The sequence below is a fragment of the Cryptomeria japonica genome, chromosome 9, assembly GCF_030272615.1.
Source record: "Cryptomeria japonica chromosome 9, Sugi_1.0, whole genome shotgun sequence".
In the NCBI taxonomy this organism is placed as follows: Eukaryota; Viridiplantae; Streptophyta; class Pinopsida; order Cupressales; family Cupressaceae; genus Cryptomeria; species Cryptomeria japonica.
In genome coordinates, this window is record NC_081413.1 from 718,277,514 (window position 1) to 718,303,277 (window position 25,764).

Consider the following 25,764-nt stretch of genomic DNA (forward strand, 5'->3'; position numbering starts at 1 on the left):
GACAAAGTAAAAGGGAAGATCACGAGGGAGAACCATGACTGTCAGTAGTAAGGTTCCCTCACTATGAGTCATGCAAGAAAGATATCAAAAATTTTCAAGGCAAGGTTAAATTTGCCAAGAAATTTTCAAGTATCTTGAAAAGATATGAATGGGATGTATGCCCCCCTACATTAAAGCGATCGCACACGCCTCACCGGGGGTGATTGTTTTAACGTAGTGATACATATAAGAAATGAGAAAGGAGCACGTTATCGCAAGGATTTAGCCCCCAAGTGTGAGATAAGCCCAAGGATAATAAACACAAAACACAAAGCACAAGGTGACTTCACTTTCCTCGGGGTCAGTATGCTGTATGATAATTCATGTATATATATCATATGTATGTATGCATAAATGTTCTTCATTCCCTAATCAAGGAAGGTCACCTAGAAGAAGGGAACACATGTGTCTTTTGAGTCAACATGAGAGAGACCAAAAGAGATCTCAATGCTTTGCATCGTCTTCAAGTAGACAACACCAAGGACAACAAATAGAAGAATGATAATAACATATAGAAGAAGTAACACAAGAGAGGAGGAGAGAATCTACTCTGCTAATGAAACTAGTCTAGCACATCATCTACCCCCCGATCTTGCTGATCAATGTTTCGGGAAGGTAGGAAACATGCTAGAGGAGGAACATCCAACATAGCAGATGGAGCTATCACAAGATCCAAACAAGGGCTATGTTCATGTTCCAAGCCACGTTGTTCTTGTCTAGGAGCTAGGATAAGTGCTTTAGAAAATTCATTAGATAAATGGTTATCAATATCAACAAGTTCATATTCACTATCAGAAGCAAGAGGAGTAACATTTTCATCATGAATAACATTTTCATCTATAGCATCATCAAGATTTATAAAAATAGGGTCTTTAATTCGCACAGGATCAAGACCATCATGCATCTTATGTTTTGGAGATTTTGGAGAAAATGGAATAATGCTTGTTGAAGGTGTTTTTGGAGATTGCAAAGTTTGAGAAGCAGCTACTTGAGCTCTAAGATGACGCTTTCGTCAGTGTTCACGTGCAGAACGATTTCGTCTAGTCTTAGTAGGAAGTGAAGAAGATTGAGGAGGAGGAATGTTCTCATCCTTATCACTTGGGTGTTTAGGTTGTGGTCTCTTAGGTTGAATAATAGGAGAAGAAGAAGGTCTCTTCTCTCTATAAAAAGAAGGAGGAGGGACTGTTCCATATAAGGGAGGAATATTTGGTTTAGGGAGAAGACCAAGTCCATCATGATGAGGAGGTATAGGTCTACTCTTAGAAATTTTATTAGGCATAGACATAGTCACATCCATAGGGATGGGTTGGGAATCTTCTTGAGGAAAGACATTAGTTTTATCTTTCAAAGGAAGAACTTCCTTCTCAAGAATGATAGGAATATCAAGTTTGGGTGTTCTAGGTTCACTTAGAGATAGGATCATATCTGTTTTCCACTTTTGATAAGATTTGAAAAGATGATCACTTCACGGAGGAAGAGATTGGAATTGTTTAGGCCAAAAGTAATCAATAGGAACGCTAGAAGTTCTTTCAGCTGGTTTAAAGAGACTATGATTGACAGTAAAAACTTCACCATTATGGGGAAATTTCAAACACTTGTGAATAGGAGAAGCAATAGCTTTCATGGAAGATAGCCAAGGATAGCCAAGCTTCACACGAAATTGTTCGGAAGATGGAATAATAGCAAAGTTCACATCAAGGGATTTGTTATGGACCTCAATAGGCAATGTAATAGAACCAATTGCAGGAGAAGAAAATGCATCAAATAGTTTCACAATCACATCTGTTTTGTTATATATCACTTGATTCAATTGCAAAGTAAAAAGAAATTCTTCAGTAATAACATTAACCATGCACGAAGGATCAATAAGCACTCCACGGCAAGGTGTATTCTTGACTTTTGCAACTATGTATAAAGGACCATCAGGTGCCCTAATGGTTTCACTGGAATCAAATGTGATGGAAGGTTCTTTAGGGTTTTCTTGCTGCTCTACAAAGTTAATCACATTCGGAGTCATAGACACAAGACCATCAGATGAAAGAGAGGAATCATTAGTCTCAATCGCATTAGAGGTATGAGAAGGTAATGGATCAGTGAAAATCTGAAGATTTTGATTAGGAGGAGCTATAGATGTATTGCCTTTATCATTCACTCCAGAAACAGAGATAGTATTATTATCAATCAAATCTTGAATTTTACCCTTTAAAGAAAAACATTTTTCAGTATCATGCCCAGGCTGACGATAAAATTGACAAAAAGCTTTGTTATCAAAATAAGGTGAAGTAATCTTTGCAGGATCAATTTGCCTTATAGGAGGAAGAGTAAGCACATTTTGTTCCAATAACTTATTCATAATACTATGCAATGATTCATTCAAAGGAGTATACTTTCTTTCTTTCTTGAAAAATTTAGAAATAGGAGGCACACCTGATGCTGCATTCACATTGTTGTTGATGATGTTTTCATTGAATTTGATGAAATCTCTATTCGGTTTAAACTTCCCAAATGGTTGTTGACTGCTATCACCCTTATCACTCGGAGCCATAGGATGTGATTGTTCCATTTGACTCACAGTCAGTTGATAATTGTGAAGAGTTGCACACAACTGTTGGAAAGAAGTAAACTCAGAAAACAGAAGTTTGTCTCGAATATCTTTTTGTAAATTAGAAATAAAGATTCTTTGAATATCATTGTCAGGCACTGGAAAAGAAATTTGAGCATACAAATGCTTATATCTACCAATGAAATCAGTCACTTTTTCTTTAACACCTTGTTTACAATGCATTAAATCAATCAAAGTAACTTTAGGACTTATATTGTTTTGAAATTGTTGAATGAAAGCATTTGCAAGTTGTTCGAAAGAAGTAATAGAATAGGAAGGCAACGAGCAATACCATTGTAGGGCTTTGTCTCTTAATGTTCTAGTGAACAGTTTTGCAAGCAACCTTTGGTCATAAGCAAAATCAGTACAGATTGTTTGAAAAGTCTTAACATGTGTTAGAGGATCACCTTTACCATTATAAAGCTCCAAATGCAGAATTTCAACATGTTTAGGAGGAATAGCTCGAACAATGTCAAGAGAAAGTGGACTCGCAACATCAAATGTGGGCACACTAAACTTAGATTGATTCATAGAGGCAATTTGTTGCTGTAAAGAAGAGACAGTTTGTGCAAGATTGTTAATGGTCGCTTCAGTCGAAGAGTTCATATTAGATTTGTTAGATTGAGATGGAGGTATTATGTTATTGAAAGAAGGTAAAGAGTAAGGTGGTGGGACTCTATGATAGTTAGTCATAGGAGATGATTGGACAGGAGGAACACTACAAGGAGGAATGGAATGGTTAAACGAATTGCCCCCTTGCGTCATGTTTATTTGTGGAGATATAATAGGGACACTCATTGAAGGAGTGAAGGAAGAAATCGGATTAAATGAAGGAAGAGGGTTAATTGAAGAGGAAGGATTGCTCCCATGACTGGTGATCATAGGAAGAATATCTTGTGTAGAAGTAGCCATTATGTTTGATGTAAAGGTAGGTATGCTAGCAATAGAAGTTGGTAAAGGAATAGAATGATTGACTTGAGTAGGAGGTTGTGTATAACCCAAATTTTCAGCACAACTCTTCATAGGCATCACATTCGAATCCACAATGTGTGCAATACCACGCAAAATATCAATTCCATTCTTATCACTTTGAAGCATGCGTTTTAGACCCTCAATTAAAGGAAGAGCTTGACTATCGGGGTATTCTTGAGACATCGATTGTCGAAAATCATCAAATTGGTTCTCCAATTTCGAAAGTTGTTCTTCAGAAACCTCATGGAGAGCTTCTTCATCATTAGGAGGATTAGAGGAATTACCCATGTCCTCGTTAAAAAGGCTATTCAAATTAGGTTCCATCTCCTCAGTAGTTAAACCTCGGAAAGACTTAATTCTACGGCTTCATCTAACGAGAAATAGTGTAAGTAGGGCTTATTGTTGTAAAACTCATGCACTAGAGAGAGAGAGGAAGTTTTGAATTTAGAGGTAGCAATTTTCAGTAAAATCAGCCAATCTTCCAGATTTAAGCTGTTAAATACAATCAGGACAATCTCCCGAAATTTCAGAAAAAATGTCAGGGACCGTGGCGCTTCGGAGTGCACACGGTCCAGGCAAATTTTTTCGAAATTTGCAGGGATGAAAGTTATGATGATTTTGGAGCTAATCTGAAAAAATTGAGTGGTTTTACGATCTGTAGATAGGCCAAATTAAAGTTGCAATCTCGAAATTGAACCCTACCAAGATTGTCGAAAAATGCAAAAATTTGAATTTTGAAAAAGAGAGGGAAACTAAAATTTTGAATTTTATGATTTTAGAGGGAATGTCAAAAGCAATGCAAGTTTTGAAATTCAAAAGTTGACTCAATTTCACGCAAAATTCAATTTTGAAAGCGGAAATTAAAGTTGTTGTAATTAAGCACTTAATTTCAAAAGTCACAAATTGCAAGAATTTGAATAAAGCACTGAAATTTTTAATGAATGCAAACACACTTTTCAAATTTAGGATAGTAAGAACACAATTTTGACACAAAATTTCAATTTCAATGATTTTTGAATGATTAGAAGCGTTAATCCAAGCAATCCCTAGACCAACTTTGACTTTAATTTTGAAAGTGTTATAATTGATAAAATCAGCCAAAATTCTGGATTTTAGCAGGAAAATACAGTAAGATCTAGCTCCCGAAATTTCGGAAAAAATGTCGGGGACGATGGTGCTCGGAGTGCACACGGTCCTCGCAACTTTTTTCCAAATCTTCAAGGATGAAAGATATTGTGATTTTATTGCGGAATCCAAAGTTACAGCTGATTTGGAAATGTTTTGATCAGTGAAATTGTCGGACAAAGGTTGAATCAAGAGGGTTTTAAAAATTAGGGTTTTAACACTTAACCACTTAATTTTCAAAATTAAAGCACAAATATGAATTGGTAATTTGTAATAGAAGGATAGATCTGAAACAAGCATTAACATTTAGACATTTCACAAGCTTAATTACTAAAAAGGAAATTTAGGGTTTTTATGCAATCAACCTCTAAAATTTGCAAAAGATCAAACATGGAAATGTAACCAAGGAATCCAATTTTCAGATCTAACTATGAATAATCAGAAAGGATGTTCACATCGGGTTCACCAAAATGTAAAGCGGAAAATCACGATCGAACCCTAGTTGCTCTCCCCTCTTCCAACTCCAAGGAGAGAGAAGGGAGATTCACTAGGGTTGATGGTTTTCACTTAGGGGAGAGACTTTACATTCAAAAGAGGGGTTGAAACCCACAAGATCCAATCCCACGCAATGCAAGATTGGATGCTAAATGAGTTTCAAGGGTTAAGACAGCAAGGCTACCCTCTTTTGTAAAGAATGTGCATAGAAGAATTAAGCTAGGAATGCATAGAAAGTGAGAAAGATTCGCTTATAAACTAAGATAGGGATATAGTATGAAGCTGTGGACCTGGAATTAGCAGTAAAATGTCGATACGGCACTGTCCTGCAAATTTGAGCAAAAGTTGCTAGGATGATGGCGCCCGAGCGCCACGGTCCTCCGAAAAATCCGCGAAACGAAGGGGGATCTATTCGTCTCTGCACAAGGATTCCAGATCTTCAATTTCAGCCGCGTACCTGCAACCTACACACAGAAAAGCAAAGATGATTGGGGGGTTAGGGATTAGGGGTTTGCCTTTAGGTCAAACCCCGGTTTTGGAATTAACCAAGAAATGAGCAATGCTGTAAATGTAAATGTCTGTAATGTAAAACAAGTACTAATACCTTGTTGTAAGGATGTTTGTATCCTTATGTGCGAAGGTATAGATGTTGTATGTTGTATGTTGTAGTAGTATGTTGTAAGTGATCTCCTCTTCAATGGTTGAATCCTTGTCTTGAATGCAACACTTAGCCTTGAATGGAGACTTGAAATGATCAATTGCTTGAAGGAATGCTTGAATGCTTGAATGCTTGAGTATAGTTTCCACGCTTTTTCCCTTCATGTATGTATCTCCCTAAATGAGAGAGGAAAATGTAGTTTATATACTTGTCATTTAGGGCTGATAGACTGATTTTCCCGACCTTAGGCCGACCAGGAAAGATAATTTTCCAATTTGCAAACAAAAAGACCCGAAGTCCCATAGGAGACCGGGCCCAAAATAGGGCCAAGGACTAGGGCGCTGGGTGCCATGGTCCTGGGGGACCAGGGCGCTAGGTGCCATGGTCCTGGGGGACCAGGGCGCTGGACGCCCTAGTCCTAAGGGACCAGGGCACTGGGTGCTCTGGTCCCACCTCCCGGGACAGCAGGGTGCAAAGGAGGTTCAGGCCAGGGTGCAAGAAAATGCAGTTTTCAGTGTCATAATCAGGTTTCAGGGTCTCCATTCAGGTTGTGTGTTGCATCACCATCGTGAAGACCGAAATGCAGTCGAAATTGCAAGTGTCGCAATTTTAGGATGCTACAACAACTAATTCCTAAGAGACTAAATTCATATCATAAATATCCTGCATATTTGCATCTGCTTCAGACATACAACTTTCCAATTCTTCATACTCACTTTTGGATCCATCTGAGACACAAGATTGCAGAGCAATTACTATTGTTGTCATTTGGTGAAGTGATTGACATCATCTCCATCTCTATATCCAATATGTTAGATAATTTCTAATTAACCTTTTCTTCATCAATATGAGGAATAACCACTATCTAAGACAAGTTCTCTTCACTCACATTTTTGTTCAAATCATAATTAATAACAAGTCTAATATGATCAATAGGGATGTAAATGCCTTGACATTGATCTTTATCTTCTGACTCATGCCTTTCTTTAAGCTCTAATATTTTGGGACAGCATACCCTTGCAGATAGATAACCCCTAGGGATTCCATACTTCAAGTTTTTTTCAATATCCATTGCTACCCTATAAGCCTGATGCAAGGTTTTAGGATCTTATCTCTTAGAAAATAACTCTCTTCTTCATCAAATGTAGCCAAATAAACAACTAAACACACTGCATCATTTGGTTTATAATTGTTAGGAATGTCATCCAATGCCCTAGTAAACCTAAGATTAAAAGCATGTACTAACTCATCTTCTTCCTTCTGGATACACATGAATGTTTTCATAACTGAGGTTGGATTAATTCTTTCACCAAACTGTTCCATGAATGCTACCTTTAATTCATCCCATGATGAGATAGAACATGCTGGCAGGTAAGAAAACCAATCTCTGGTATTTTCTTTCAAAGATTGAACAAACAACTTCATGAAAACATCTTCCTGATTTATCTCAAAATCTCCCATTAATTCAGAAAACTCTTGCAAATCTTGATATCCTGGTTCTAATCTTTTCCCACTAAAATATGGCAATTGTTACCTAACATTTGTAGGAATGGGATTTGGGAAACCTTGGATACCATTAAAACTCTATGGTGATTTGGCTGAGATTGCACATTTATACTCAGCATTTCATAGGGAGGAAAAGACACATAATACATATTTTCATTCATCTCCCTACTTCTTTCCTTTTTCCATAAATCTTAAACTATTTCATTGCATAGCTTATAACATACTCCATCTATCTTCATATAGAATGTGAAAATTGTGTCACAGGAGTATGTAAAATAATCACTACCATTCCCTTCCTTAGTGCTTCTCTCAGTTTCTAGGGAACATTTCTACACATAATTTTCATGAAAATATACTTAACTCGTGAAAATCAAAATACCTGAAAAATGTTGAAGCTATTGCTGCCTTCTTAACTAGGGATTTTCAAAATCACCTTCAATCCTACAAATCTTTAACACTGATCTTTGACAGAGTTGCTACTTCCTTGCAAAGGACAAATACTCAAACAACTAGAAATTCTTCATAGGCCAGATTTGTTTCAACACAACACTATAACACTTCCTTATCATCACATGGCATTTTATGGATTCTGACCTCATCTTGTCAGGGTACTTCATCATAAGAGCTCCAATCTTCTTCATCTTTTTTGCAAATCCTTCACTTCTTCTTCACACAAATGCATACTGGTGCATAGATCTCAGAGTCTCAGAGTCGCCGCTCACAACTTGTGAAGTACTATAGATTATCTTGAAACATGGACAGACCTAAACAAAACTTTTTATCAAAAGATGGACTACAACAGATTCTTCAACAACATTTATGAGAATTGAAACCGACAAGGGACAAATTAAGAAACTCTTCACTCTATGAGTAAATATTTGAGTCCTGTGACTCAAGAGCAATGCTCAACCATCGAATCATAGAAAACCCAAAAAACTTTATACAACATTCCCCAACAGAGTCACCATTTTTGTTGGTGACTCGGATGGGATAATCTCAACTATATATTAAGAAAATCCTTTTAACCAGAGATTCTCAACAGTTCATTCTTCCCCAATAGAGTCACCATTTTCGTTGGTTCCCAAAATAAATAGGTTTACACTACCACAGGGAAGAGACCAAGCTATCTTCTTCAAAAATATCTATGGAAAGCCACTTCCAACTATCAATATCCTTCAGGCTTGGACCAAGATTAACAAGGATATAAGATCCTTCTACACTTCAGACTCTGCAGAACCTGGGAGGGTAATCCCTTCAATGAACTTCCTGATCTCTGCAAGAATACTCAAGATTGTACTAAAAACAAAGCAAATTATCTCATACAAGGGCACAACAGAAAGGGAGAATGCTCAAGGATGGAAATTCCTTCAGTGATCCTCAACCTTAGGCTAGAGCATGAGATGGGTAGGACAACTTTCAGAAAATACATGAAAACTTAATAATGATGCTCTGATATTTAAAAGATTTGTAGAGATTCAATAGTTAAAACTGGAACAATGCTGATAAATAAAATCGGTTACAAGCAGTGATTAGTGCCTTACTCCATTGGGCTCCTGAAAGATATAAAATGTAAACATGAAAATGTGACAGAATTTGATCTGATAATGTAAGATCTAAGATAACACTGCCTTACAATATTCTCATTTGTAATCCCAACCCTAAACTACTTATTTGAAATCCTTGCACAAGCCCTATCATTCTACAACTCTATTTAAGCAATTTAATTGACCCGTTAAGCTAAAGCATAAATAGAAATCTACATACATCACAACAATGCACTGAATAAAATAAACCCTTGATTGATTACATTCAAAAATTAATAGAATCATACAATGGAGAGAAAAGAGTCAGAATTCTGTTTTATTTGAATTAAAAAAAATGCCATCTCTATCACAGGATAAAATTTACTTATAACTCCTTTAAGAACCTGTGCAAATCTTGACCCTAAAACCTTTCTTCATTTACTTTGTAAAAGACTTTATAGCTTGTTTGCTTCACCTAGACTCATTACTGGAAACAGACTAGAAAAAACCCAAGGAACAAGAAAACTGAACATACAAGATATTTTCCCCAAAAATCTAAACCCTTCTTCTGGCCATGATTTGCCTTTTTATAGAAGAAAGGGAGCAACAAGCTTCTGGCCATAAGACACATGTCAACTGCAAATTCATTCTTGACAACTAGACCTAAAAGGCCATATGCAATTTTGTTATATAAATTTTTTCGTATCCATGTGTTGGCACCTGGGTATCAACATTCTTAACTAAAAGTTGGTAGGAGAAAAACCATTTGATCCATGTCATTGTCACCCTGACACCTTCGGATGGAGTGTGAGATGTTGTGCTTCTATCTTATAGAGCATTTCCCTTCTAGGAATAGAAACTGCATCCCAACAAGAAGAAAATCACCTCTAAATTAGAGGAGGAGCTTCAACCTTCATGCCCAATATTAGAGAAAGTGGAAGGAGGATCCTTAGGGGAAACATGATATGTTGGGGAGGGGTCACAACTTCCATGCAGCCACATGGATGATTTTCTGCCACTCCCTACCCAAACATGTTCTTTTTTCTTTCCTCTACAGGCTTTCTCTTAGAACTCCCTACCATCGAGTGACAGAGTAGAAGCGGAGGCTCTACTATGCATGGCCTTTCTTCATAAGAAAAGGCTTTCATGCCCCCTTTGGCAATCCTCCCTACTTTCACATCTTCTCTAGCAAGACATACTCACACATGAGAAAAAACATCCACTTGGTATCATAGAGTAGATAGAAGTTCCATTTATGACCTTGCTCAAACATCATTCTCCTTGTAGAAGAAAGAACTACGCTCAGAAAATGGAAAGGATTTATTTTCTCCTACTAGTTTGGTCACCACCTTGCTGTATGTATAGCTAAAAACACTTCATCTAGTAGTGTCTGTTCATGAAAAATCATCATTCTAATTCTCCTAATTCAACCTGCCAGCTATGGACACTAGAAATCATACCTATCACATCCACTGTATTTTCCTGTCAAGGCTCATCTGATGTGAGTGATTTTATCCTGATTTTATTATTACATGGGTGTACAGTCTCTTGCTTTAGGATTCCTGTCAACAAGCAATCTTTGAATTCATCAAAGAACTCGTGATCCACCATATCTAAACCTGAAAGTAATCCTGATCCTTTCACATCTCTGAGATATTGTCCTTGTCTTGTCAAATCAGTCCATTACTCAATAGAAAAATTGAGAATAATCCTCCTAGACTGAGCCAACAATCTAAATCTCCCAACTTGTCACTAACCATCCTGAGTCGACATGTCTATATCCTATTCATCCTATCTCTCACACGCAGGCCATGACCACTGTCTCTAATGATCCCTTTTAATTTCAAATTTGAAACTCATTCGCAGATCTTACCCAGCTTGTCAAATCAAACAATTATTATCTATCGATGTGGCACTTGACCTTGCATCTATATCCATGCACCCACAAAGTCATGACAAATCAGCACCATATCATCTTTCGATCAGACTATTAGCAGTCCCACCATAGGTCTTCCTAGTCAACCCAGGACACATGGCATAATATCATGATGCAATGGTACGTAACTTCCTTGCAACTTCCATCATGGGAATACATGGGCCGTCGGATCTGTTTACACTTTATTGCTTTGTACAGTGCCTTTTAACCCTTTCAAAATTAAAAGTCAGGCACCTTTTATCTCAGAATATAACTGTAGTGTCCTAAAATTGTGACACTTGCAATTTCGACTGCATTTCGGTCTTCACGATGGCGACGCAACACGCAACCTGAATGGAGACCCCAAAACTTGCTCACGACACTGAAAACTGCATTTTTCAAGCACCCTGGCCTGAACCTCCTTGCACCCTGATGTCCTGGGAGGTGGGACCAGAGCGCCCAGCGCCCTGGTCCCTCAGGACTAGGGCGCCCAGCGCCCTGGTCCCTGGGTCCTATTTTGGGCCCGGTTTCCTAAGTGATATCGGGTCTTTTTGATTGCAATTTGGAAATATACTTCCCTGGTCCGCCTAAGGTCGGGAAAATCAGTCTATCAGCCCTAAATGACAAGTATATAAACTACATTTTCCTCTTTCATTCGATATGATGGAAAAGGTGTGGAAACTATACTCAAGCATTCAAGCATTCAAGCATTCAAGCAATTGATCATTTCAAGTCTCCATTCAAGGCTAAGTGTTGCATTCAAGACAAGGATTCAACCATTGAAGAGGAGATCACATACAACATACAACATACAACATCTAAACCTTTGCACATAAGGACACAAACATCCTTAGAACAAGGTATTAGTACTTGTTTTACATTACAGTCATTTACATTTACAGCTCTTGCTCATTTCTTGGTTAATTCCAAAACTGGGGTTTGACCTAAAGGCAAACCCCTAATCCCTAACCCCCCCAATCGTCTTCGCTTTTCTGTGTGTAGGTTGCAGGTACGCGGCTGAAATTGAAGATCTGGAATCCTTGTGCAGAGACGAACAGATCCCCCTTCGTTTCGCGGATTTTTCGGAGGACCGTGGCGCCGGGCGCCATCGTCCTGACAACTTTTGCTCAAATTTGTAGGACAGTGCCGTATCGACATTTTACTGCTAATTCCAGGTCCGCAGCTTCATCCTATAATCCGAACTCAGTTTATAAGCGAATCTTTATGACTTTCTATGCATCCTTAGCTTAATTTCCTTAATCAACATTCTTTACAAAAGAGGGTAGCCTTGCTTTCCTAACCCTTGAAATTCATTTAGCATCCAATCTTGCATTACGTGGGATTGGATCTTATGAGTTTCAACCCCTCTTTTGAATGTAAAGTCTTTCCCCTAAGTGAAAACCCATCGAATCCTAGCGAACCTCCCTTCTCTCTCCTTGGAGTTAGAAGAGGGGAGACCAACTAGGGTTCGACTGCGATTTTCCGCTTTACATTTTGGTGAACCTGACGTGAAACATCCTTTCTGATTTTTCATGCTTAGATCTGAAAAAATTGATTACATTTCCATGTTTGATCTTTTGCAAAGTTTTAGAGGTGATTGCATTAAAACCCTAAAATTTCTTTTTAGTAATTAAACTTGCAAAATGTCTAAATGTTAATGCTTGTTTCAGATCTGTCCTTCTATTACAAATTATCAATTCATATTTGTGCTTTAATTCTGAAAATTAAGTGGTTAAAAGTCAAAACCCTAATTTTTGAAACCCTCTTGATTCAACCTTTGTCCGATAATTTGACCAATCAAAACATCTCCAAATCAGCTGTAACTTTGGATTCCGCAATAAAATCACAATATCTTTCATCCCTGAAAATTTGGAAAAAAGTTGCGAGGACCGTGTTGCACTCCGAGCGCCATCATCGCCGACATTTTTTCCAAAATTTCAGGAGTGAGATCTTGCTGTATTTTCCTGCTAAAATCCAGAATTTTGGCTGATTTTGTCAATTATAACACTTTCAAAATTACAGTCAAAGTTGGTCTTGTGATTGCGTGGTCTAAGGCTCCTAATCATTCAAAAATTATCGAAACTAAAATTTTGTGTCAAAATTGTGTTCTTACTGTCTTAGATCTGAAAAGTGTATTTGCATTCATTCGAAATTTCAGTGCTTTATTCAAATATTTGCATTTTGTGACTTTTGAAATTAAGTGCCTAATTACAACAACTTTGATTTCCGCTTTCAAAATTGAATTTTGCGTGAAATTGAGTCAATTTTCAAATTTCAAAATCTGCATTGCTCTTGACATTCCCTCTAAAATCATAAAATTCAAAATTTCAGTTTCCCTCTCTTTTTCAAAATTCAAATTTTGCATTTTTTGACAATCTTGATAGGGTTCAATTTTGAATTTGCAACTTTAATTTGGCCTATCTACAGATCGTAAAATCCCTCAATTTTTTCAGATTATCTCTAAAATCATCATACCTTTCATCCCTGCAAATTTCGAAAAAAGTTGCAAGGACCGTGTTGCACTCCGAGTGCCACGGTCCCGGACATTTTTTCTGAAATTTTGGGGGACTGTTGTGATTGCATTTAACAGCTTAAATCTGGAAGATTGGCTAGTTTTACTGAAAATTGCTACCTCTAAAATCAAAATCTTTTCTCTCTCTCTAGTACATGAGTTTTACAACAATAAGCCCTACTTACACTATTCCCGTTAGACGAAGCCGTAGAATTAAGTCTTTCCGAGGTTTAACTACTGAGGAGATGGAACCTAATTTGAGTAGTCTTTTTAACGAGGACATGGGTAATTCCTCTAATCCTCCTAATGATGAAGAAGCTCCCCATGAAGTTTCTGTTGAACAACTTTCCAAATTGGATAACTAATTTGATGATTTTCACCAATGGATGTCTCATGAGTATCCCGATAGTCAAGCTCTTCCTTTAATTGAGGGTCTAAAACGTATGCTTCAAAGTGATAAGAATGGAATTGATGTTTTACGTGGTATCGCACACATTGTGGATTCAAATGTGATGCCTATGAAGAGTTGTGCTGAATCTTTAGGTTATACACAACCTCCTACACAAGTCAATCATTCTATTCCTTTGACCACTTCTATTGCTAGTATACCTACCTTTACATCAAACATCATGGCTACCTCTATACAAGACATTCCTCCTATGATTACCAGTCATGGGGGCAATCCTCCTTCTTCAATTAACCCTATTCCTTCATTCAATCCGACTTCTTCATTCATTCCTTCAATAAGTGTTCCTATTACATCTTCACAAATGAACATGACACAAGGGGGCAATTCATTTAACCATTCCATTCCTCCTTGTAGTGTTCCTCCTATCCAATCATCCCCTATGGTTGACTATCATAGGGTCCCACCACCTTACTCTTTACCATCTTTTAATAACATCACACCTCCATCTCAATCTAACACACCTAATATGAACTCTTCGACTGAAGCTACCATTAATAATCTTGCACAAACTGTCTCTTCTTTACAGCAACAAATTGCCTCTATGAATCAATCTAAGTTTAGTGTGCCCACATTTGATGTTGCGAGTCCACTTTCTCTTGACATTGTTCGAGCTATTCCTCCTAAGCATGTTGAAATCCCGCATTTGGAACTTTATAATGGTAAAGGAGATCCTCTAACACATGTTAAGACTTTTCAAACAATATGTACTGATTTTGCTTATGACCAAAGGTTGCTTACAAAACTATTCACTAGAACATTAAGAGACAAAGCCCTACAATGGTATTGCTCGTTGCCTTCTTATTCTATTACTTCTTTCGAACAACTTGCAAATGCTTTCATTCAACAATTTCAAAACAATATAAGTCCTAAAGTTACTTTGATTGATTTAATGCATTGTAAACAAGGTGTTAAAGAAAAAGTGACTGATTTCATTGGTAGATATAAGCATTTGTATGCTCAAATTTCTTTTCCAGTGCCTGATAATGATATTCAAAGAATCTTTATTTTTAATTTGCAAAAAGATATTCGAGACAAACTTCTATTTTCTGAGTTTACTTCTTTCCAACAGTTGTGCGCCACTCTTCACAATTATCAACTGACCGTGAGTCAAATGGAACAATCACATCCTATGGCTCCGAGTGATAAGGGTGATAGCAGTCAACAACCATTTGGGAAGTTTAAACTGAACAGAGATTCCATCAAATTCAATGAAAACATCATCAACAACAATGTGAATGCAGCATCAGGTGTGCCTCCTATTTCTAAATTTTTCAAGAAAGAAAGAAAGTATACTCCTTTGAACGAATCATTGCATGATATTATGAATAAGTTATTGGGACAAAATGTGCTTACCCTTCCTCCTATAAGACAAATTGATCCTGCAAAGATTACTTCACCTTATTTTGATCACAAAGCTTTTTGTCACTTTCATCGTCAGCCTGGGCATGATACTGAAAAATGTTTTTCTCTAAAGGGTAAAATTCAAGATTTGATTGATAATAATACTATTTCTATTTCTAGAGTGAATGATAAAGGCAACACATCTGTAGCTCCTCCTAACCAAAATCTTCAGATTTTTACTGATCCATTACTTTCTCATACTTCTCATACTTTTAATGTGATTGAGGCTAATGATTTCTCTCTCTCATCTGATGGTCTTGTGTCTATGACTCCGAATGTGATTAACTTTGTAGAGCAGCAAGAAAACCCTAAAGAACCTTCCATCACATTTGATTCCAGTGAAACCATTAGGGCACCTGATGGTCCTTTATACATAGTCGCAAAAGTCAAGAATATGCCTTGCCATGGAGTGCTTATTGATCCTTCGTGCATGGTTAATGTTATTACTGAAGAATTTCTTTTTACTTTGCAATTGAATCGTGTGATCTATGACAAAACAGATGTGATTGTGAAATTATTTGATGCATTTTCTTCTCCTGCAATTGGTTCTATTACATTGCCTATTGAGGTCCATAACAAATCTCTTGATGTGAACTTTGCTATTATTCCTTCTTCCGAACAATTTCGTGTGAAGCTTGGCTATCCTTGGCTATCTTCCATGAAAGCTATTGCTTCTCCTATTCATAAATGTTTGAAATTTCCCCATAATGGTGAAGTTGTTACTGTCAATCATAGTCTCTTTAAACCAGCTGAAAGAACCTCTAGTGTTCCTATTGATTACTTTTGGCCTAAACAATTCCAATCTCTTCCTCCACGAAGTGATCATCTTTTCAAATCTTATGAAAAGTGGAAAATAGATATGATCCTATCTCTAAGTGAACCTAGAACACCTAAACTTGACATTCCTATCATTCTTGAGAAGGAAATTCTTCCTTTGAAAGACACAACTAATGTCTTTCCTCAAGAAGATTCTCAACCCGTCCCCATGGATGTGACTATGTCTATACCTAATAAATCTTTTAAAAGTAGACCTATACCTCCTCGTCATGATGGACTTGGTCTTCTTCCTAAACCAAAAGCTCCTGCTTTATATGGAGCAGTTCCTCCTCCTGCCTTCTATAGAGAGAACAGACCTTCTTCTTCTCCTATTATCTAGCCTAAGAGACCACAACCTAAACACCCAAGTGATAGGGATGAGAACATTCCTCCTCCTCTATCTTCTACACTTCCTACTAAGACTAGACGTAATCGTTCTGCACGGGAACGTCGACGAAAGCATCGTCTTAGGGCTCAAGCAGCTGCTTCTCAAACTTTGCAATCTCCACAAACACCTTCAACAAACATTATTCCATTTTCCCCTCAGCCGGATATTGAGCCTAAATCTCCTAAACATAAGATGCATGATGGTCTTGATCCTGTGCGAGTTAAAGATCCTATTTTTATAAATCTTGATGATGATATAGATGAAAATATTACTCCTCTTGCTTCTGATAGCGAATATGAACTTGTTGATGTTAATAACCATTTATCTAATGAATTTTCTAAAGCACTTATCCTAGCTCCTAGACAAGAACAATGTGGCTTGGAACATGAACATAGCCCTTGTTTGGATCTTGTGATAGCTCCATCTGCTGTGTTGGATGTTCCTCCTCTAGCGTGTTCCCTGCCTTCCCGAAACATTGATCAGCAAGATTGGGGGGTAGATGACATGCTAGACTAGTTACATTAGCATAGCAGACTCTCTCCCCCTCTCTTTTGTTACTTCTTCTATATGTTATTCTCATTCTTCTATTTGTCGTCCTTAGTGTTGTCTACTTGAGGACGATGCAAAGCATTGAGATCTCTCGATCTCTCTCATGTTGACTCAAAAGACACATGTGTTCCCTTCTTCTAGGTGACCTTCCTTGATTGGGGAATGAAGAAAAATTATGAATACATACATATGATATATATACATGACTTATCATATAGCATACTGACCCCGAGGAAAGCGAAGTCAACTCGTGCTTTGTGTTTTGTGTCTATTATCCTTGGGCTTATCTCACACTTGGGGGCTAAATCCTTGCGATAACGTGCTCCTTTTTCCTTTCTCATTTCTTATGTGTATCACTACGTTAAAACAATCACCCTCATTGAGGCGTGTGCGATCGCTTTAACATAGGGGGGCATACACCCTGTCTATCCTTTCAAAGATACTTGAAAATTTCTTGGCAAACTTAGCTTTGTCTTGAAGATTTTTGGTATTTCTTTTGCATGACTCATAGTGAGGGAATCTTACTACTGACAGTCATGGTTCTTCCTCGTGATCTTCCCTTTTACTTTGTCAATCGAAGTCGTAAGATCCTTAGTCCACTGGGGGCTTGGTGTATCTTGCCTCCTTGACGTGGTGAAAGTTTTTCAACGTTGTTTCCTTGTACTTTACCGGAAGTATGAGCATACATACTCCCGCTAAAGTGGGGGCTAAATGTAGCGTCCTAAAATTGTGACACTTGCAATTTCGACTGCATTTCGGTCTTCATGATGGCGACGCAACACGCAACCTGAATGGAGACCCCAAAACTTGCTCACGACACTGAAAACTGCATTTTTCAAGCACCCTGGCCTGAACCTCCTTGCACCCTGATGTCCCGAGAGGTGGGACCAGAGCGCCTAGCGCCCTGGTCCCTCAGGACAAGGGCACCCAGCGCCCTAGTCCTCCAGGACCATGGCACCCAGCGCCCTAGTCCCTGGGTCCTATTTTGGGCCCGGTTTCCTAAGTGATATCGGGTCTTTTTGATTGCAATTTGGAAATATACTTCCCTAGTCCGCCTAAGGTTGGGAAAATCAGTCTATCAGCCCTAAATGACAAGTATATAAACTACATTTTCCTCTTTCATTCGATATGATGGAAAAGGCGTGGAAACTATACTCAAGCATTCAAGCAATTGATCATTTCAAGTCTCCATTCAAGGCTAAGTGTTGCATTCAAGACAAGGATTCAACCATTGAAGAGGAAATCACATACAACATACAACATACAACATCTAAACCTTTGCACATAAGGACACAAACATCCTTAGAACAAGGTATTAGTACTTGTTTTACATTACAGTCATTTACATTTACAGCTCTTGCTCATTTCTTGGTTAATTCCAAAACCGGGGTTTGACCTAAAGGCAAACCCCTAATCCCTAACCCCCCCAATCGTCTTCACTTTTCTGTGTGTAGGTTGCAGGTACGCGGCTGAAATTGAAGATCTGGAATCCTTGTGCAGAGACGAACAGATCCCCCTTCGTTTCGCAGATTTTTCGGAGGACCGTGGCGCCGGGCGCCATCGTCCTGACAACTTTTGCTCAAATTTGCAGGACAGCGCCGTATCGACATTTTACTGCTAATTCCAGGTCCGCAGCTTCATCCTATAATCCAAACTCAGTTTATAAGCGAATCTTTATGACTTTCTATGCTTCCTTAGCTTAATTTCCTTAATCAACATTCTTTACAAAAGAGGGTAGCCTTGCTTTCCTAACCCTTGAAATTCATTTAGCATCCAATCTTGCATTACGTGGGATTGGATCTTATGAGTTTCAACCCCTCTTTTGAATGTAAAGTCTTTCCCCTAAGTGAAAACCCATCGAATCCTAGCGAACCTCCCTTCTCTCTCCTTGGAGTTAGAAGAGGGGAGACCAACTAGGGTTTGACCGCGATTTTCCGCTTTACAATAACATCATCGTTTATCTTGAAAACATGCCAATCAATAGGACTATTAGTAAACTGATTTTTACCACTTGAATACTGACAACACAAAGCTTACCAACTTGTCATTTTCCACTGAAGACACGTAGCATCATCTTGCGATGTTGATGTCGTGGTCTTTATCTTCACCGCACTTTCAATCTTGGGGAAGCATGGACCATCAGATCTGTTATGCTTTTATCAACCAAATGAAACATTTAGGATTTAGTCTTAGGAAAAATGTAGGCATGGGCACAAATATTAAAAGAGACCAACTATAGGGAAATTTTTATGTGACTTAGGAAAATTATTTCTAAAACAAGTCCACCACCACTTAGTACCTAAAAAATAAAAATAGCCCTGCCCATGGTAAACAACCCTTGGCCTTAGTGGGAAAAATTAAGGATGAGATATATCATTTGTTGGTGTTGCAAATAAGCCACACCTGGAATGACAATGGACTAGTCCAAGAGGGGCCAGTAGCTCAATGGTAGAGCACTCCAGCAGCATATGGAAGGTCCTTGGTTTGAGTCCTAGCTAGTCCATGTCTCAACATGGTATCAGAGCTAGGTTTAGGCTAGGAGCCCCAAGCACACGAGAGGTGTGGCTTAATAGGGGGTGTTGGTGTTGCAAATAAACCACACCCGGATTGATGATGGACTAGTCCAAGAGGGGCCAAAAGCTCAGTGATAGAGCACTCCAGCAGCATATGGAAGGTCCTAGGTTCGAGTCCTAGCTAGTCCATGTATCAACATAATTGCTAGGGTTTTCTTCACAAAACATAAGAAATTTTGATAAACCCAAAACCCTAGACCTTGAACCTCGATGGAGGATGCAAATAAAACCAGAAAGATTAATATATAAGTTCAAAATTGAAAATTCTCATGCAATCATATTCTAGGGCTATTAGAAGGCTCACACCAGATCAATCGCTGAAACACTAAGTTGCCTAGGTGCATGAGATCAGGGTTGTGTACCAGATCTACAAGGCTAGACATGATATGTTGTCAGTACAGAGAAAGAAGGATATGTTTTTCACTTGGAAAAACTAGTTGATAGAAGAATCAATCAAATGATGAAGAAGGAAAAATAGGAATAGCTGTAGACAGAGAATGTTGCTGAAATGAAGATGAATTTTGGTCCACCAGTGTGCATGGTATCTTACCAGCATACATGTAGAAGATACTACCAGTAAAGATAACAAGGTATATAAGTGGAAGGTTCCCATCTATTGAATATGTGCATGAGGTAGGTTGGCATGAGTGTTGACCGGTTTAGGTGTTCCACCGAAACATAAGCAAATTCCAAGGTTGAAGATAGACCAGTTAGGGTATAACCAGCAGGGTTTGTTAACCAGTAGATGGACCCGGTTGTGTACTACTGGTCGGTGACCAAGTCAAACTAACATAGTAAGCCAAGGTAGATGTCAACAAAGGTGCCACATGAAGGTGAAGTGGAATGCATGCACAGGTTGGTGTGGTGTGTCGGTGAGGTTGTTGGCAGTTGGTCCAACATTTAAAGATGACTACAAATCTCGAGGAATGATGGCAGTGGATCGTGGCTTGAGATCAAGGAAACAACAAAGATCCAGTACAAAATGATCTTGCAGATCGAAGTGGGTGAAGGAAACTACATCAGGCATGTGATTGACGAGACACAAGGATGAAAATATTGCTACAAATGGCTAAATATAAAAGATGTATGTTGAAAGGTAAAGAGTATGGCGATGTTGATTGATGAGTTGTAATTCATCAATCAAGGATATGTGATCTGTTAGATAGTTCAAATAAGCAAAGGACCACTAAGAGGGAGGGGTGAATCAATTGTCACCAGATTACCAAAACCTTAAGCATTTAAAACTTTATTACTAGAATGCATAATATCAATACCGGAAAACATAAACCAATTATCAAAATAACATATATACCAATTAAGCACAACCAACAATTAGAGAATATTTACCATCCACTTGACACTAAGATTTGTACGTGGAAAACCATGGTGGGAAGCCTACCCATAGTTAGATAATACTTCTGCAGTAAGTATGTGATTACAAATTGAGGGGCCTGGAGTTGTAGGAAGGACAATAGCCTAGAGCACACTGCTCATTACAAAAGGAGTTTGATTGACTACATAAGAAATCAAGACTACAATCCGGAAGGAAGAATGAATTGCATTAATAACATCTCCTATGCCTGAGTACAGTTCCAATTAAGCTCAATACTGAAGGTCTTAAACCTCTTTCATAAACCCAACTCGATCACTAATGATCGACCAAATCCTCTGCATGAATGATGATTACATTATTCACTTACATACCATGATCTACAATGAGATCATATGCATATATATACAAACCCTAAACCATAAACAATTAGGTCGGCACCCAGACAATAAAACCTATTAAATAATTATTAAACATATCAGCCTGAGACCAAACAAATATCATCCAACCCATAAGTCATCCCGAAAACACATCGAGAAGTTCCAACAACACGTTACATTAAGCCAGTCCAAACCCTATATAGCACATAATAGGTCTAGTGCTAAATGCAACAATGCTGATCAACTGGAACACGAACATGATAACCATAAACATCGTGAATCCCTACTATAAGCTACACCAACACCACTTATGCATAACATCAAAAGATCTTCAACAAAGCTCTGTTGGTGAAACCCTCACCAGAGCAACAAACTAGGATTACCAGCATATAAGATAGCATCCGATCACCAAATCAATACCAACTAATTGAACATATATTTGAGTAGCATGAATAGCAGATCTAAGACAATTGCATAAGTCAAAGCATACCAGAGTATACCGGATCAACATGATCTTACCAACCAAAAACTAATCATCCTACCAGGTGTTATTAGTATTTAAAAAAATGGGTATTCTTGTCGCATATTTGGCTAGATGTCTATAAAGAATGTGTTTAGTTTGGCCTTGTTACCTCTAATTTTCTTGGGTCAGATGAGGGTTTAAGGTTTTTGAAATTCTAACCCTTCCTATGTTCTAAAAAACCCTTATGTTCTATTTCAGTGTTACTTTTACCATTTAAAGGGTCATTTTATCGTTAAAAGTGTTCCCCCATAGGTTTTCCCTAGGTGGTCTTTCAAATATTTTCAAAAATTACGCCTTTGCCTATGTCTTGTTCTAATGTTTGTTGGGCTCCTTAAATGGTATGAAACTCATTTTTAATCTTACGGTTGTCATTGTTTCTCTAGGCAAAGATGCTAGCAAGTTAATGTTCATGAAATAGCGAAAAGGCAAGGCGGGCCCGACCAGATGGATTGACCATCAGATTAAAGGATTGCATCTTGTTTTAAATCCAATGGATCACGTTGATTCACTAGCCCAAAGTGCACGTGATTTACCCTTTGCAAAATAGAAAAAGATGTGGCAGGTCCTAGAGGCGAGTAAGGTAATTGGTTAAAGGACAATTACCTCAAGAAAGATCAATGCCTCATGTTGATTCACGACCTAAAGATACTCGTCGTTTACCTTTCGCGAATTTGCGAAAAGGTAGAGGGCCTGGCAAAGGTGGTCATGGAAAAGGTAACCGATGAGCAAGTTTCCAAGATCCAACGGTTGTCACTGCTCTGCGAAGATAAGTGGCCTGAGGTTTAAGCTTTGCGAAATAGCGAAAGGGTTGGTGGGCCCAAAGGATAGGCAGGTCATAAAGTTTTAAAGGCCGATTAAGTATGATTTAATCAGATGGTTGTCATGGATTCATAGCCTAAAGTCAAGTGGAGATTGATGTTCGCAAAATAGCAAAATGATGTGGCAATCACATGATGGCTGACATGGCAGGACAGATGGGTTGTTCTATGGAAAGAATTAGTGACTTATCAAATACACATGGCTCCGAAGGGTAGTTGAGGGCCCGCCCGCCTTGTTTCAACTGGCAGTTATGTTGAGAATGGTGAAATAGAACACATGGCTGATTTAGAATGGAACCCAGTGGAACTTCTTGAGAAAATAGCCGATTGCCACATGGCATTTGTTAACCGATGATGAAATAAAGCCAGTGGTCTCTGAGTTAAAGGGTCCACTTGGAAGGTCTAAAGCATGTTAAATGGTGTTCATCTTGTGGTTGATCTAACGGTTGTCATTGTTTCGTAGCCCAAAGATGCCTATAGTTTAGTCTCTACGATATGGTGAAACCTGTTAGTCATCATGGTTAAGCACAGTTAGTTAAGAAGACTGGTGGTCACTGCAGGAGGTAAAGACCGAGCAAGTAAATGATGATCTAGTGGCCTGCGTTGTTTCATGAGGTAAAAGTGCGCATGGTTTAGTGTTCGTGAAATGGTGAAAAGAAGGTAGGGCCTGTCACTAACACTGAAAGACTGGAAGGAGTAAAAGAAGTGGAGGTTCCCGAGATCCAACGATTGTCGTTACTTCATGAAAGAAAAGTGTGGGGGTTTTAAGCTCTACAAAATGGCGAAATGACTAAAATAGAGAAAAACTCAGAGAACTTGTGGTCCATTGGAGCCTGTTTTTGAATTCAATTTTCACAAATTCAATTTTGAGGTGATGGACAAAGCATGTGGGATTAATTTCTCAATTCAATGCCAACTTGCCATATTAAGGTCCACATCAATTGAATATTGGTACCATTTCGACAATTTTGTTGTAGAGGAGTTGGTGCAGAGCGAGTTTCTTCAGGCAAATAACTAGGTTTCTTCTGTGTTTTTCTCGCTAATTGTAGTCTGAGAATCGGTGTTGCTGTGTGAACTGCTTCATTAAATTTTTTGTGCAAATCTCAATTGATATAGTTGTATTAACGAGATGGCACCAACAAGGGAATTAACACAAAAAGTAAATTACCAGGATAGGAATATTTGTGATGATTTTCTAAAATAGTTAACCATTTCTACCAATGTTGGGGCCAAGGCTAAAGAATTGGTACCAAAGAACCCTCATCTGAGAATTGGGGATGGCCTATATGACAAAGGCAATTAGTTAAGGGATACACAAATAGGGATCTCAGGTTTAGGATTATTCAGGGTTGGTTTTGGTCAGAGATGTTCCCTTGCCCCTTTAAATAGCATATGGGAATTGGATGTGGGGAAGCTTGTAGTCCCTGGTGTATTCATGGATATAGATTTGTTGACTCTGATTGCCCAAAATTATGACCCTATAGCTAGATGTATCAGGAATGTGAAAGGATCAGCCCTGATTGAAATTAAAGATGATGAATTCAGAAGTGTGTTCAAGCTCAGTGAACCTTCAAATTTGTTAGAACCTATTGATTTTGAATCACTGGCCCAGGTTTATGATGCACAAAGGGATCACCTTAGGAGTGGCCCATTGAAATAGTTCTTTGTTAAAATAGGAGGGTTAACAGTTGTAGGCCCCAGTACAATGGAACCCTTCTCCTTGAATATGTTTACTCTAAGAGCTAAGGGTATGTATTGGGCACTGTGTCAGATTTTTGGAGAAGATACTGAGAAAAACATGTCAACCCATTACATGTTGATGATTGCACAAATTCTAAACCCCTCTCTAGCAATAACATTTGATTATGCGCCATACCTTACTAATACAATTCATGCAGGGCTAGTAGGGATAAAAAATGGTAAGGTGGACAGACCGTTTGGATGGTATTCTCTTCTAATGCACATGTTTTTGTTCAAGGGTGTTGATTATTTTACAAAAGAAATGGATTTGGTCAAGAAGAAAGATAAGGAAGAGATGGTTGTTCAACTTTGGAGTACTATTTTGTCCTGGGACAGAGAGGATGCTAGCTATCTAAAGTTTGACAAATGCTTTGCATCTAAGATTAGATTTCTTTTGTGCACAGAAAACCCTAGGATTCCTAAGGCTCTCTTGGAATTCCTCAGGCCCAAGGAGTTTGTAGAAGGTATTAAGATTGTTCATAATTAAGGAGATATGTATTTGTACCCTGTTTCTACAGTTTTCAGAGTATATGGTTTCAAAGGCACTCCATATTTATTGCCTTATCAAGTCCAACTGAAGATTGGAATTGCTTAAGTCTTAAGGCAAATTGGAGGTGTACAAGAGGCAGAGCTGACAAATAGGGGTAATGGGACCATTTTCCCAACTATTACCAAGGCATATAATTTTGTGATCACTAAAGGTGGCTGGAAGTATTTTGAAGAATTCCTTCAACCATATAGATTGTCAACTGTTGTTTCAGGATGTGTAGACCTTGAAGACTTTTTCAACGACATGTTTAGGAAGAGAGCAATTTGTAAAGGTTTACCTCACCAATTTCAGTTCCCTAAAGATATAATTAGGAATGAATTTAGTTTGGATGAGCAAGAACTGAGAAAAGAGAAGTGGGTTGCATATAAAAGGGCTCTTGACTTCATTCATCAATTTGATAGTAGTTATGACCCTCTTTCTGGTTTCAATCCCTTTGAGGAGAAAATCAAATTCTTGATTCTTTATTTTGAAGACCTCATGCAAAATTTCAAAGAAAAGAGGGAGGCTATAATGAGAAATGATCCTGATAGGGTTAAATTGGTCCTAACTAATCCTGCCCTTGCTAAGGCTATCCCACCTGGTGATTATGTAATGCACAAGAAATCAAGATACAGTGTGATGATGCCAGTGATAGGTGAGCCTTCCACTTCAAGAGGGAAACAAGCAATTAAGGATGTTGTAGCTAGGAAATTGGAAATCATCAAAGAAAATATCAATATTAGTCATAGCTCAATCACAAAAGCTCAAATGCAATGATCAATCCTAATTACATCCAATAGAGATATGAAAACAAGATATTCAAGATTGAAAACTTAAGCAAACCAAATGCAGACTTGAATGTCTCCTTCATGTGGCTCCATTGTCCTTCTTTCTTCTTCAA